The sequence below is a fragment of the Sorex araneus genome, chromosome 4 (genome assembly GCF_027595985.1).
Source record: "Sorex araneus isolate mSorAra2 chromosome 4, mSorAra2.pri, whole genome shotgun sequence".
Classification (NCBI taxonomy): Eukaryota; Metazoa; Chordata; class Mammalia; order Eulipotyphla; family Soricidae; genus Sorex; species Sorex araneus.
The window spans coordinates 139891092-139900940 of record NC_073305.1 but is presented as its reverse complement, the minus strand read 5'-3'; the positions used below and the strand labels follow the sequence as shown (position 1 = coordinate 139900940).

At 43.0% G+C, this 9849-nt stretch overlaps 1 non-coding gene across 1 annotated transcript; it reads left to right on the top strand.

The window, feature by feature from the left end:
- The first annotated feature begins 1678 nt into the window (after window positions 1–1678).
- On the top strand, window positions 1679–1785 carry LOC129404525 (U6 spliceosomal RNA). The gene has a single exon (XR_008629923.1). It is a non-coding gene; the product is annotated as a U6 spliceosomal RNA (small nuclear RNA).
- Window positions 1786–9849: the final 8064 nt, after the last annotated feature.

Below are 9849 nucleotides of genomic sequence, written 5' to 3'. Positions count from 1 at the left end.
TTTTGTCTGTTTATTATAACATGATAAAATTTTTGGTAGATTAATTATGTGATGATTTTTTGTAAAAGTAGGATACACTAAAGGTGTCAGTGGTTTATTCAAAGATCCATTTACTATAATTACTGTTGTATGCTACAGGGAGGATTTTGCCATCTCTCTAGGTTAATTCAAAATTAGTGAAAACTGACATTGCATTGTCTATTATTTTTAATATTTTGGTGCTACACCTGAATATGGAAAAATGCCTTTTCTCATTGACATGTTGACTACTTACAAAAATCATGTTAGGTTAAAATAGATAATATCTTTGTCAGACCTGCACTGCACTGTAGCACTGTCGTCCTGTTGTTCATCAATGTGCTGGCGTGGGCATCAGCAACGTCTCCATTGTGAGACTTGTTACTGTTTTTGGCATATCGAATACACCACGGGTAGCTTGCCAGACTTTGCCATGCAGACAGGATACTCTCGGTAGATTGCTGGGCTCTCCAGGAGGGACGGAGGAATCAAACCCAGGTTGGCCGTGTGCAAGGCAGAATGCCCTACCTCCTGTGCTCCAGTCGTGGTCAACCTCTTTTTCAATATATATTTATTGTAGATGTTTTAAGTTTACAATGTTATTAGCATGACACACTCAAAACACCAAAATACCAAATCCCTCCCATGGTGCTGAGTAGTAGTCCACTGTGTATAAGTCTCATAGCTATTTTATACGATCATCTATTCTTAGGCACCTGGGTTTTAAGATTTTCGCTATTGTTAATAGTGCTGCGATGAACATAGACCTGCAGATGTCTTTCTGCATTGTGTTTTGGGCCTTTAGGATTTATTTCCAGGATTGGAATTGCTGGGTTGTTATGGAAGTTCAATTTCTAGTTTTTTGAGGAATGTCCCTATTGTCTTCCAGAAAGACTAGGCTCCAAAGAATACTCTGGCAGAAGGATGTGTGTGTTCTCGGGTTCTCCAGGTGGCTCTCTCTCTCACCACCCACATTCAGCATTCTCGAGCTGCTGTGTATGGACAGGATCAGGACAGCTGTATGCTGTGGACAGGCAAAGGGAGAATGAGGACCCTGCTGGTTGCTGATTAGTTAATATTTATTCAGTCTCTCGTCTCTCCCATCTCACCATTCTTTCCTCCTTGCCCCTCATTCCTCGATGCCATCTCATCTCTCCAGGCTGTGTCTCACAGCTGGTCTTCCTCCTCTCCATTCTGACTCCCCCAGCTTTTCTCTGCACCCCTGCTTATCTCTCTCTACCTTGCCCTCCGGGCTAAGGCCTAATAAGCTCTACACAGTCTGGAAGCAAAAACAAAATAAGGAAGCCCTTGCTGATGACCCGTGGACAAAATACCATTTAAGGTGCTTTTCTCCTTTAGTTATTTTTGTATGGACACAGTAAGAGATACATTGAAGCTTGTAGGGCAACTCTCCTGGGAACATCTTGCTACAGACTCGGACTACAGAGCTCAGGCCAGATTAATCTTTCCTAACCCTAGCAGGGTCCTTTTTTTTTTGGATCACACCTGGTGATACTCAGGGGTTACTCCTGGCTCTGCAGCTAGGAATCAGTCCTCGAAGTGCTCAGGGCACAACATGAGATGCTGGGGATCGACCCTGGGTCGGCCGCGTGCAAGGCAAATGCCCTACCTGCTATGCTATTGCTCCAGCCCCCTCTTCGTGCTCACTTCAGCAGCACATATACTAAAACTGGAACGATACAGAGAAGATTAACATGGCCCCTGCGTAAGGGTGACACGCAAATTCGTGAAGCATTCCATATTTTGGGCTGGAGCGATAGCACAGCGGTAGGGCATTTGCCTTGCATGCAGCCAGCCCGGGTTCGGTTACTCCGCCCCTCTCAGGTAGCCCAGCGAGCTACCAAGAGTATCCTGCCCGCACGGCAGAGCCTGGCAAGCTACCCGTGGCGTATTCGATATGCCAAAAACAGTAACAAGTCTCTCAATGGAGAGACATTACTGGTGCCTGCTTGAGCAAATCGATGAGCAACAGAATGACAGTGACAGTGAACCCTAGCAGGGTCCAAACCTAGTTATTACTTTTGGATCATGACAGCATCTGTCCATGACCAAGCTCTTATAGTTAATTATTAGAGCACCTTCGCCAGGCCCATCTCAATGCCAGGGTAGCACATAGCTCACTGCTTGCCCTGGGTCCATCCCATCACTCATCAGGACCCTGCTTTTGGGGGTGCTAGGAAGTAAGGGCAGCTGAGGCTTAGGTCGAGAGAACAGATGCCCTGGAGGAAAAGATCAGTTAGAGTCAATTGACTCCCACATAACAAAAGCATAGCATTTGCTACTGTCTTCCTGTGCCCATACAAAAAGGACATTGCTCTGAATAAACTATACAAAGGATTTAAGGAGAAGAGAAAAACAGTATGTATAAGTGAACTGAGCACAAAGAAAGAAGTTACAAATAAAAACAGGAAAGGGGCCACTGTGATGAGAACAACCCAATAAACCTAAACTACCTGAGGTTATGTTATCTACACTAGACCAATCGATATTCCCAATGGACCTAAATGAGGGTCCCTTTTCCTCCACACCCATGCCAGCTAACACTGGTTGTATTTATTTTTGTTGAGTGCCATTCTTGTAAGGTCATATCTCATTTTGATTTCCATTTCCCTGATGTTGAGTGATTCTGAGCATTTTATCTATGCCATTTGGCCATTTGTATTTCTTTGAGGAAGTTTCTATTCATCTCTTCCAATTTTCAGGGGGTGGGGGGTTGATTTTTTTTTTTTTTTTTGGTAAACATATACTGGAGCTTTAAGTATCGGATAGTAATCCTTTATCAGAAGAGTGGTCATCATCATCATCCCGTTATATCGTCAAATTTCTCGAATGGTCTCAGTAACGTCTCCATTCATCCTAGCCCTGATATTTTAGAAGCCTCTATTTACATGTCCTTTCCAATGGTGCTGCATTGGAGGCTCTTTCAAGGTCAGGGGAATGAGATCCATCACTGTTACTGGTTTTGGCATGTGAATACACCATGGGGAGTTTTCGAGGCTCTCCCATGTGGGCAAGAAACTCGACAGCTTGCCAGGTTCTCCTAGAGGGAGAAGTAGGCTATAAATTGGCTATAAGAAGGCTATAAGAGGTCACAGGGCCACAGCTGGGAGCTTGGTTTTAATCAGAAGAGTGGTAGGTAAATAATTTCTCCCAGTCTTTGGACTGTCTTTGTATTCTGGGCTTGATTTTCTTTGAAGTGCAGTTTTACTTCCAGTTGCCTGGCTAGCTTCTTTTTGTCCTTAAAGATGCCTCTTAACTTCATGCTGATGGAGAGTTCTGTTTTCCTCCCAGTACTTTATGAATTCAGTTCTGATATCAAAGTTTTAAGTCCATTTTGACGTCACTTTGTGCATGGTGTTAGAGCTCTGAGTTCGACTTTTGCATGTGGCTGACCAGTTTTACCAGCATCATGCATTGATGTCTTTAATATCTTTTTCTTGCCTAAAGCTAGTACTTCTTGCCTAATTGCTATAGCAAGTACTTCCAGTACTATATTGAATAGAAGTGGCAGAATGAGCAACATTGTCTCGTCCTGGTCTTAGAGGGAAGGCCTTTAGTATCTTTCCCCACTGAGTTTATTTTCTGTTGGGCTTGTGGTAAATGGTTTTGACTATGTTGAGGAAAGTTCCTTCAGTTTTTATTTTAAAGAGTTTTTAATCATGAATTGGTGCTGTCTTGTCAAATGATTTCTCTACACCTATTGATATGAATATAGGAATTTATTTTTCTGTATTGATATATGGTGTATTGTATTGATGGACTTGTATGAGTTAAAACACCTTTGCATGGAAGAGAGATGATACAATTTTAGCTTTTGATTTTCTGGAGGTATTATGTCCTGTGACCCAGCATGTGGCCTTTCTTGAAGACTGTCCCATGTGCACTTGAGGAGAATGTGTATTTAACTTTTAAGGGATGAAGCCCTATAAATACCTACAGAACCTTTCTATTCTGTTTCTTCCTTCAAAGCAAGTATTTCCTTGCTGAATCTTAGTTCTAAGTTGATTTATGGAGAGGTGACAGTGGTATTGTAGTCTCAAACTATTACTGTGTTATTATCTATCTCTTTAAGTCTGTTAGTTTATGTATTTTGCCAACCCCTTACTAGGTGCATGTATGATCAAGAATGGGAGTGCTTTCTGATGTACATATCCCTTGATCATTAAGAAATGATTCTTTAATTTTTGAGGCCTGAGTCAGTGTTTGATACAAGTTTGGCCACCCTGGCCTTTTTTTTTTTTTTAATTTTTATTATATCACCATGTGGAAAGTTACAAAGTTTTCAGGTTTATGTCTCAGTTATACAATATTCAAACACCATCCCTTCACCAGTGCCCATATTCCACCACCAAAATCCCCAGTATACCCCCCGCCAGAGCCCCCCCAACTGTATAACTGATGAATTTCACTTCATTTTCTCTCTACCTTGCTTACATTCCATATTGCAAAACAAAACTCACTATTGTTGTTGGAGTTTCCCCCCAATGAAGACAGCCCTACTAAGGAAGCATTTGATAATTGGTTTGTCATTAAAAGATTGTATGTTTTCAGTTTTTAGAAAAGGTCGCGCGGCCGTGTTAGCGGCCGCACGGCTCGGATGCGTTCCAGTCCCGCAACCCGGAGCCGTGTTAGTTGCTTCTCAGTGTCGCCAGGGCTCCATCCGGAGAAGGTGTGCCTGCTGTACCTCCTCCGTCTGGATCCCTGGTGTTGTTGGCCCGGATTCGGGTCCGGAGCATTTCTCCGGCCGCGTTGCTCACCAGACTGCCTCATAGGAGGATTTTTGTGGTACTTCACACCCTGTAGTGTGCCCTCACAAGACTGATGACATTCCCTGTCTCTCCAACTGATCCCCAGCCCTCAGTTCCTGCCACCTGTCCGGCCTCCGCTGGCATTCTGCGCACCCACCCTGGCCTTTTTGTGGAGCATGTTTGTGTTTTTGTGGAGAAGTATTCTTGGTGAGATGTTCCTTTCCATTTTTCATTTTTCTTTTAACTATCTCCCCACCCCACCCCCACATTGTCTTTGGGCCCATCGGGTCTCATTTGATGAATCTCTTGTAAATCTCAAGGGTGCTCCTTTATATGTAATTTCCTTTGTTGATCTGCTGCTTCAGTATTACGTGTCTGTGGGCTTTGTTTTTCTGATTAGGCTGTGTCTTGGAGTGTGGGGGTACATGCGCTCCTAAACTCTGGAGACTTCTCAGAGACTAGATCTTTGACTTTGATGATTGCTTCTTCATCGGAATTCCCTTCCTGGGCCTCCAAGACCCCAGTGACTCATATGTTCTTGAATTCATCCAAAGTTCTGTTGTCTACTGATCCTTGATTTTGAGGCTTTTTTCCATCTTCTGTTGTCTAGGGGTTTTTCTGTATCTCATCTTGGTGCTCATTCTAACTGTGCTTGATGTTTGTTTTGGATTGGGAGGTATTGTGCAGCCTCGTCAACAGCTGAACGCTTCTGGGAGGCCCTAACAGTGCTCTTCTCACTCTGGGAGGCTTGCCCCTTGCAGACTCCAGTTGCCTTGATGGGGATCTGCTCAATTGCTGGTGCTCACTGGGGGTTTAGCAGGGTTTGGGAAGAAGCAGCGTGGCAGCCACAGGCTGGTGCTGCCCCCTGCCTCTTCCCTATCTTCTTTAGCCATAGTTTATTTTGTAGTACAAAAACTTTAGATTCATTCCGTTTCATTGGATCAGTTTTTCTTTTATTTGCCAATAGAGTTGAGTCATTGAAGCCTCCTGAAGTCAGTATCATTGGCTGTTCTATGTTTTCTTTTATAGTATTTTATAGACTTGATTGTAACACCAAGATCTTTAATTCTCTTTGAGTTAATTTTCTCCTCTTGGTTTTGGGCCACACTCAGTGGTGGCTAGGCTCAGGGGACCGTATAGGATGCTAGGAATCCAACCCAGGTTGATAACATGCAAAGCAAGCACCCTATTGGCTATATTATTTCTTCAGCCCCTGAATTAATTTTTATGTATGAAGTAGTGTTTTGGGGGTTTTTTTTGGCCTGTGGCTAACCAGTTTTCCCAGTACCATTTCCAAGGAACATGGTAAGACTTTCTTTTCTCTACTTTATGCTTGTTTCCTGTGTCAAACAGGGTGCTTGTGAGAGTATATGGTTCCATACAAATTTTACTATTGTTTGTTCTGTCCTTGGGAGGTTCCCAAATTTATGCAGAGCGGGTAGGGCGTTTGCCTTGCACTCGGCTGACCCAGTTTGATTCCTCCATCCCTCTTGGAGAGCCCGGCAAGCTACCGATAGTATCTCACCCGCATGGCAGAGCCTGGCAAGCTACCCGTGGCGTATTCGATATGCCACAAACAGTAACAACAAGCCTCACAATGGAGACGTTACTGGTGCCCGCTTGAGCAAATCAATCAACAACGGGATGACAGTGACATGACACCACCTTATTTTACAGAAAACAAAAAAGAGGAGTTGGAGTGATAGCACAGTGGGTAGGGCATTTGCCTTGCACGCAGCCGACCCGGGTTTGATTCCCAGCATCGCATATGGAGGAGTACTCCCAAGTACCATCAGTAGTCATTCCTGAGGGCATGAGCCAAGAGTAGCCTCTGTGCATCACCGGGTGTGACCCAAAAGGCAAAAAAGAAAAAGAAAAAAGACACTTAGTACCTGCCTAGAAATTTCTCCTTTAAATTAGCAACAAACTTGCTTACATGTGGATGTACATACTGAGTGAAATGAGCTAGAATGATCTAATTCATTTGTGATATTTAATTGTGGGATATTAAAGAAAAAGAAACCGCCATAGTAATGAGAATAATACTTAGAGATAATAAGGGAGGGGGAGTGTAGTTGGAACAGAGAAGGAACCACTATGTCAGTGATGTTGGAAATGATCACTGGACAAGAACTGAGTGCTGCAAGGAGGTAAAATGATATACATGAACCCTTTCAGTAACAGTATTCCAGACCACAGTGCCTAAAAGGGAAAAAAGAAAGGAAAAGTGTCTGTTACAGAGGAGGCTGCCAGGGAGGGATGGGAGTGGGCAGCAGCTGGCACAGATGTGAAACAGGACATTGGTGTCAGGAAATGTACAGTGGTAGAGGGATGGGGTTGGAACATGGTGTGACACAATCATGAACAGCTTTGTAGCTATCTCCAAAAATTAATATGATTCTATTAAGACTTTAAAAAAAATTTTTTTTTTTAAAGAGCAAATAGGAAATATACAGAAGAGCAAGTAAGAAACATACAAATTGCTGCACCCCCACTGGGTCATTTTCCCTGAATTCTGTATCAAATTAAAAAGTTGCAACATAGTATGTTCTGGGAACTTTGCTAGCTGCTTTTATTACTGAGATGAATTGTTACAGAAGTGAAATATAACCTCATTTCCTGTGTGGCTTTGGCACCCTTTCACCCATAGTTGTAACACAGTTGTGTGTGAAAGTCTTGTGTGTGAATGATGGGAACTTCCATCATTCAAAATAAATGTCCATTCTCTGTTCTCCAATGTAACGATCAGCCTTTTGTATTTTAATCTAATAGCTTACCCTTTCTTCTTTCATTTCTGATATTTATTTATTAGGATTTTCTCTTCTTTCTTTATGAATCTAGTTGTCTCCTTTATTTTTTCAAAGAGCCAGCTTTGTTTGATTTATGTGTCATTTTTACTGACTTTCGTTTTTCTACTTTGGGTTTCACTTGTTCTAGGCTCTTAAGAATCGAGGTTACATGGCTTATTTGAACACTTTCTTGTTTTGTGATGTAAGACTGTATATTTTTATGAACTGTTGCTGTATCTCATATGTTCAGATAGCTCATATCTTCATTCTTGTTTGTTTTCAGGAGTGCTTTTATTTATTTATTTTTGCTTTTTGGGTCACTCCTGGTGATGCACAGGGGATATTCCTGGCTCTGCACTCAGGAATTAACTCCTGGCAGTGCTCAGGGGACCATATGGAATGCTGGGAATCGAGCCTGGATCGGCCTTGTGCAAGGCAAACGCCCTGCCCGCTGTGCTATTGCTCCAGCCTATAAAAATATGCTTATTTTTATTGAGTTCCTTTGACCCAATGGTTGTTCGGTACAACGTTAAGTTTCCAAATGTTTGGTTTTTTTTTTTAACAGCTTGCTGTTTGTGGTTAACTATTACCTTCATAGCGTTGTGATTTGAAAAGGTATTTGATGCTGTTTCAATTATCATGAATTTATTACTAGTTATTTTTTTATTCAAGCTGTGGTTTATGCGGAGAATGCCTCTTGTGGTCTACGCTGGAGAAGAATCTGTATTAGACTACTTGGGACATGAGGGCCTTTTGCATATGTGTTAGAGGCCCAGGTCTTGTAACTCCTCAATTTAAGGTAGTTTTTTCCTTACTGATTTACTGACTAGTTGATCAGTAGTGATCATGGAATGTGTTTTTGTCAATGTCTTTAATCTGCGCTATTAGTAGTTGTTTTTAGAACTTTGCTGCTCCTTCAATTGGTGCATATATGTGTTTACTTATCTTGATATATTAGTCCCTTTGTATATAATATCCATCTTTATCTTACAACCTTTTTTAGTTTGAACTATGATAATGGCATCCCTGCCCTCTTCAGCCTTTCACTTACCTGAAATAAAATGATTTGTTTTTCATTACTTGTACCTTTGTTTATCTTGAAGGGTAGGCAGCAGAAGGTTGGACTGTATTTTCCAATCTGTCTCGCTACTCTGCTTTTTGATTGGAGTGTGCAAGATATTGATATTAGAGGAATTACTGATATAAAGAAATTTATTGCCATTTTTCAACATGGATTTTTGGGTTTTTTTTTCATGTCTTTTTTTATTTATTTTTTTTTTTTTGGTTTTCCCTATTTTCTGCACTTGTAATCCAGTTTACCTGTTAACTTTGCAGGGGTGCTCCAAGCAGTCTTCAGGATGGTCCAAGCATGCAGTGCTGTCTGGGCATTGCTGGGGATAACCAGGCCATCTCAGCAATTTTTGCTCCTGGGGCTACACCCAGCCATGCTTCAGTGACCATCTGGCTGCAGCCATAACGCCATAATTCTGCATCTCTAAGTAATAGCCAGTGGTGTGCAACATTGAGGGCTTGGCAGGGGCTTGTAACACCGAGAGAGAAAAAGACTGTGCTGCTGCCACTTTAGTTGACTTGTGTCCCAGTGTGCCTGAGTGCTACGTTTGAGCAGACCTGGAGGATGACGAGGAGTGTTCCTTCACTCATAGCAGGCCCATACCAGTTTCAGTCTTGTTGGGCTGCCTCGGGCGCTAGGTAACTAGTGTACAGGGATCGTGGATGGTGCCTTGTGCCGCTTTACAAGGACCGAGGCAGCTAAGGCTTATTTATGAGTGCCCAGGAATAGATAGCCCTGTGCCAAGTTTGCCCCGTTTTGTGGGGGCCTGGGCTCCAGGTTGCAAATACCCCCTGACATCAGTTGAGAGAACCTGAGAGGCAGGGAATCATCGTGTTCAGAGCCTGGCAGTCCCTGGTGTTCACACAGTTGTTTGTGTCAGTGTGTAAGAGTCGTGGGTGGGGCCGGACTAAGAGGTGACTGGAGTCAACTGTCTCCAACAGCTGCCTTCAAACTGAAGGCCGTTTTGCAGTTCGCTAGGCATGCTTTGGAGGCTTGGCCTGTTGTATTTGCTGGGGAGCAGCTGTGGGCTGGACGGGCCTGAACGTTGGCTGAGCTGCATGTCAGCCCCAGGTTTGCCCTGCTGTTATTTTGGAATGGGCGGGAATCGCCTCGGTTACTGTTTCCCTTATCCCCGTTGCCATTCTCCCTGGGAGGTGTCTCCCTGTGACACTGATAGCAGTCTCCACTTCACAGTCTGCCT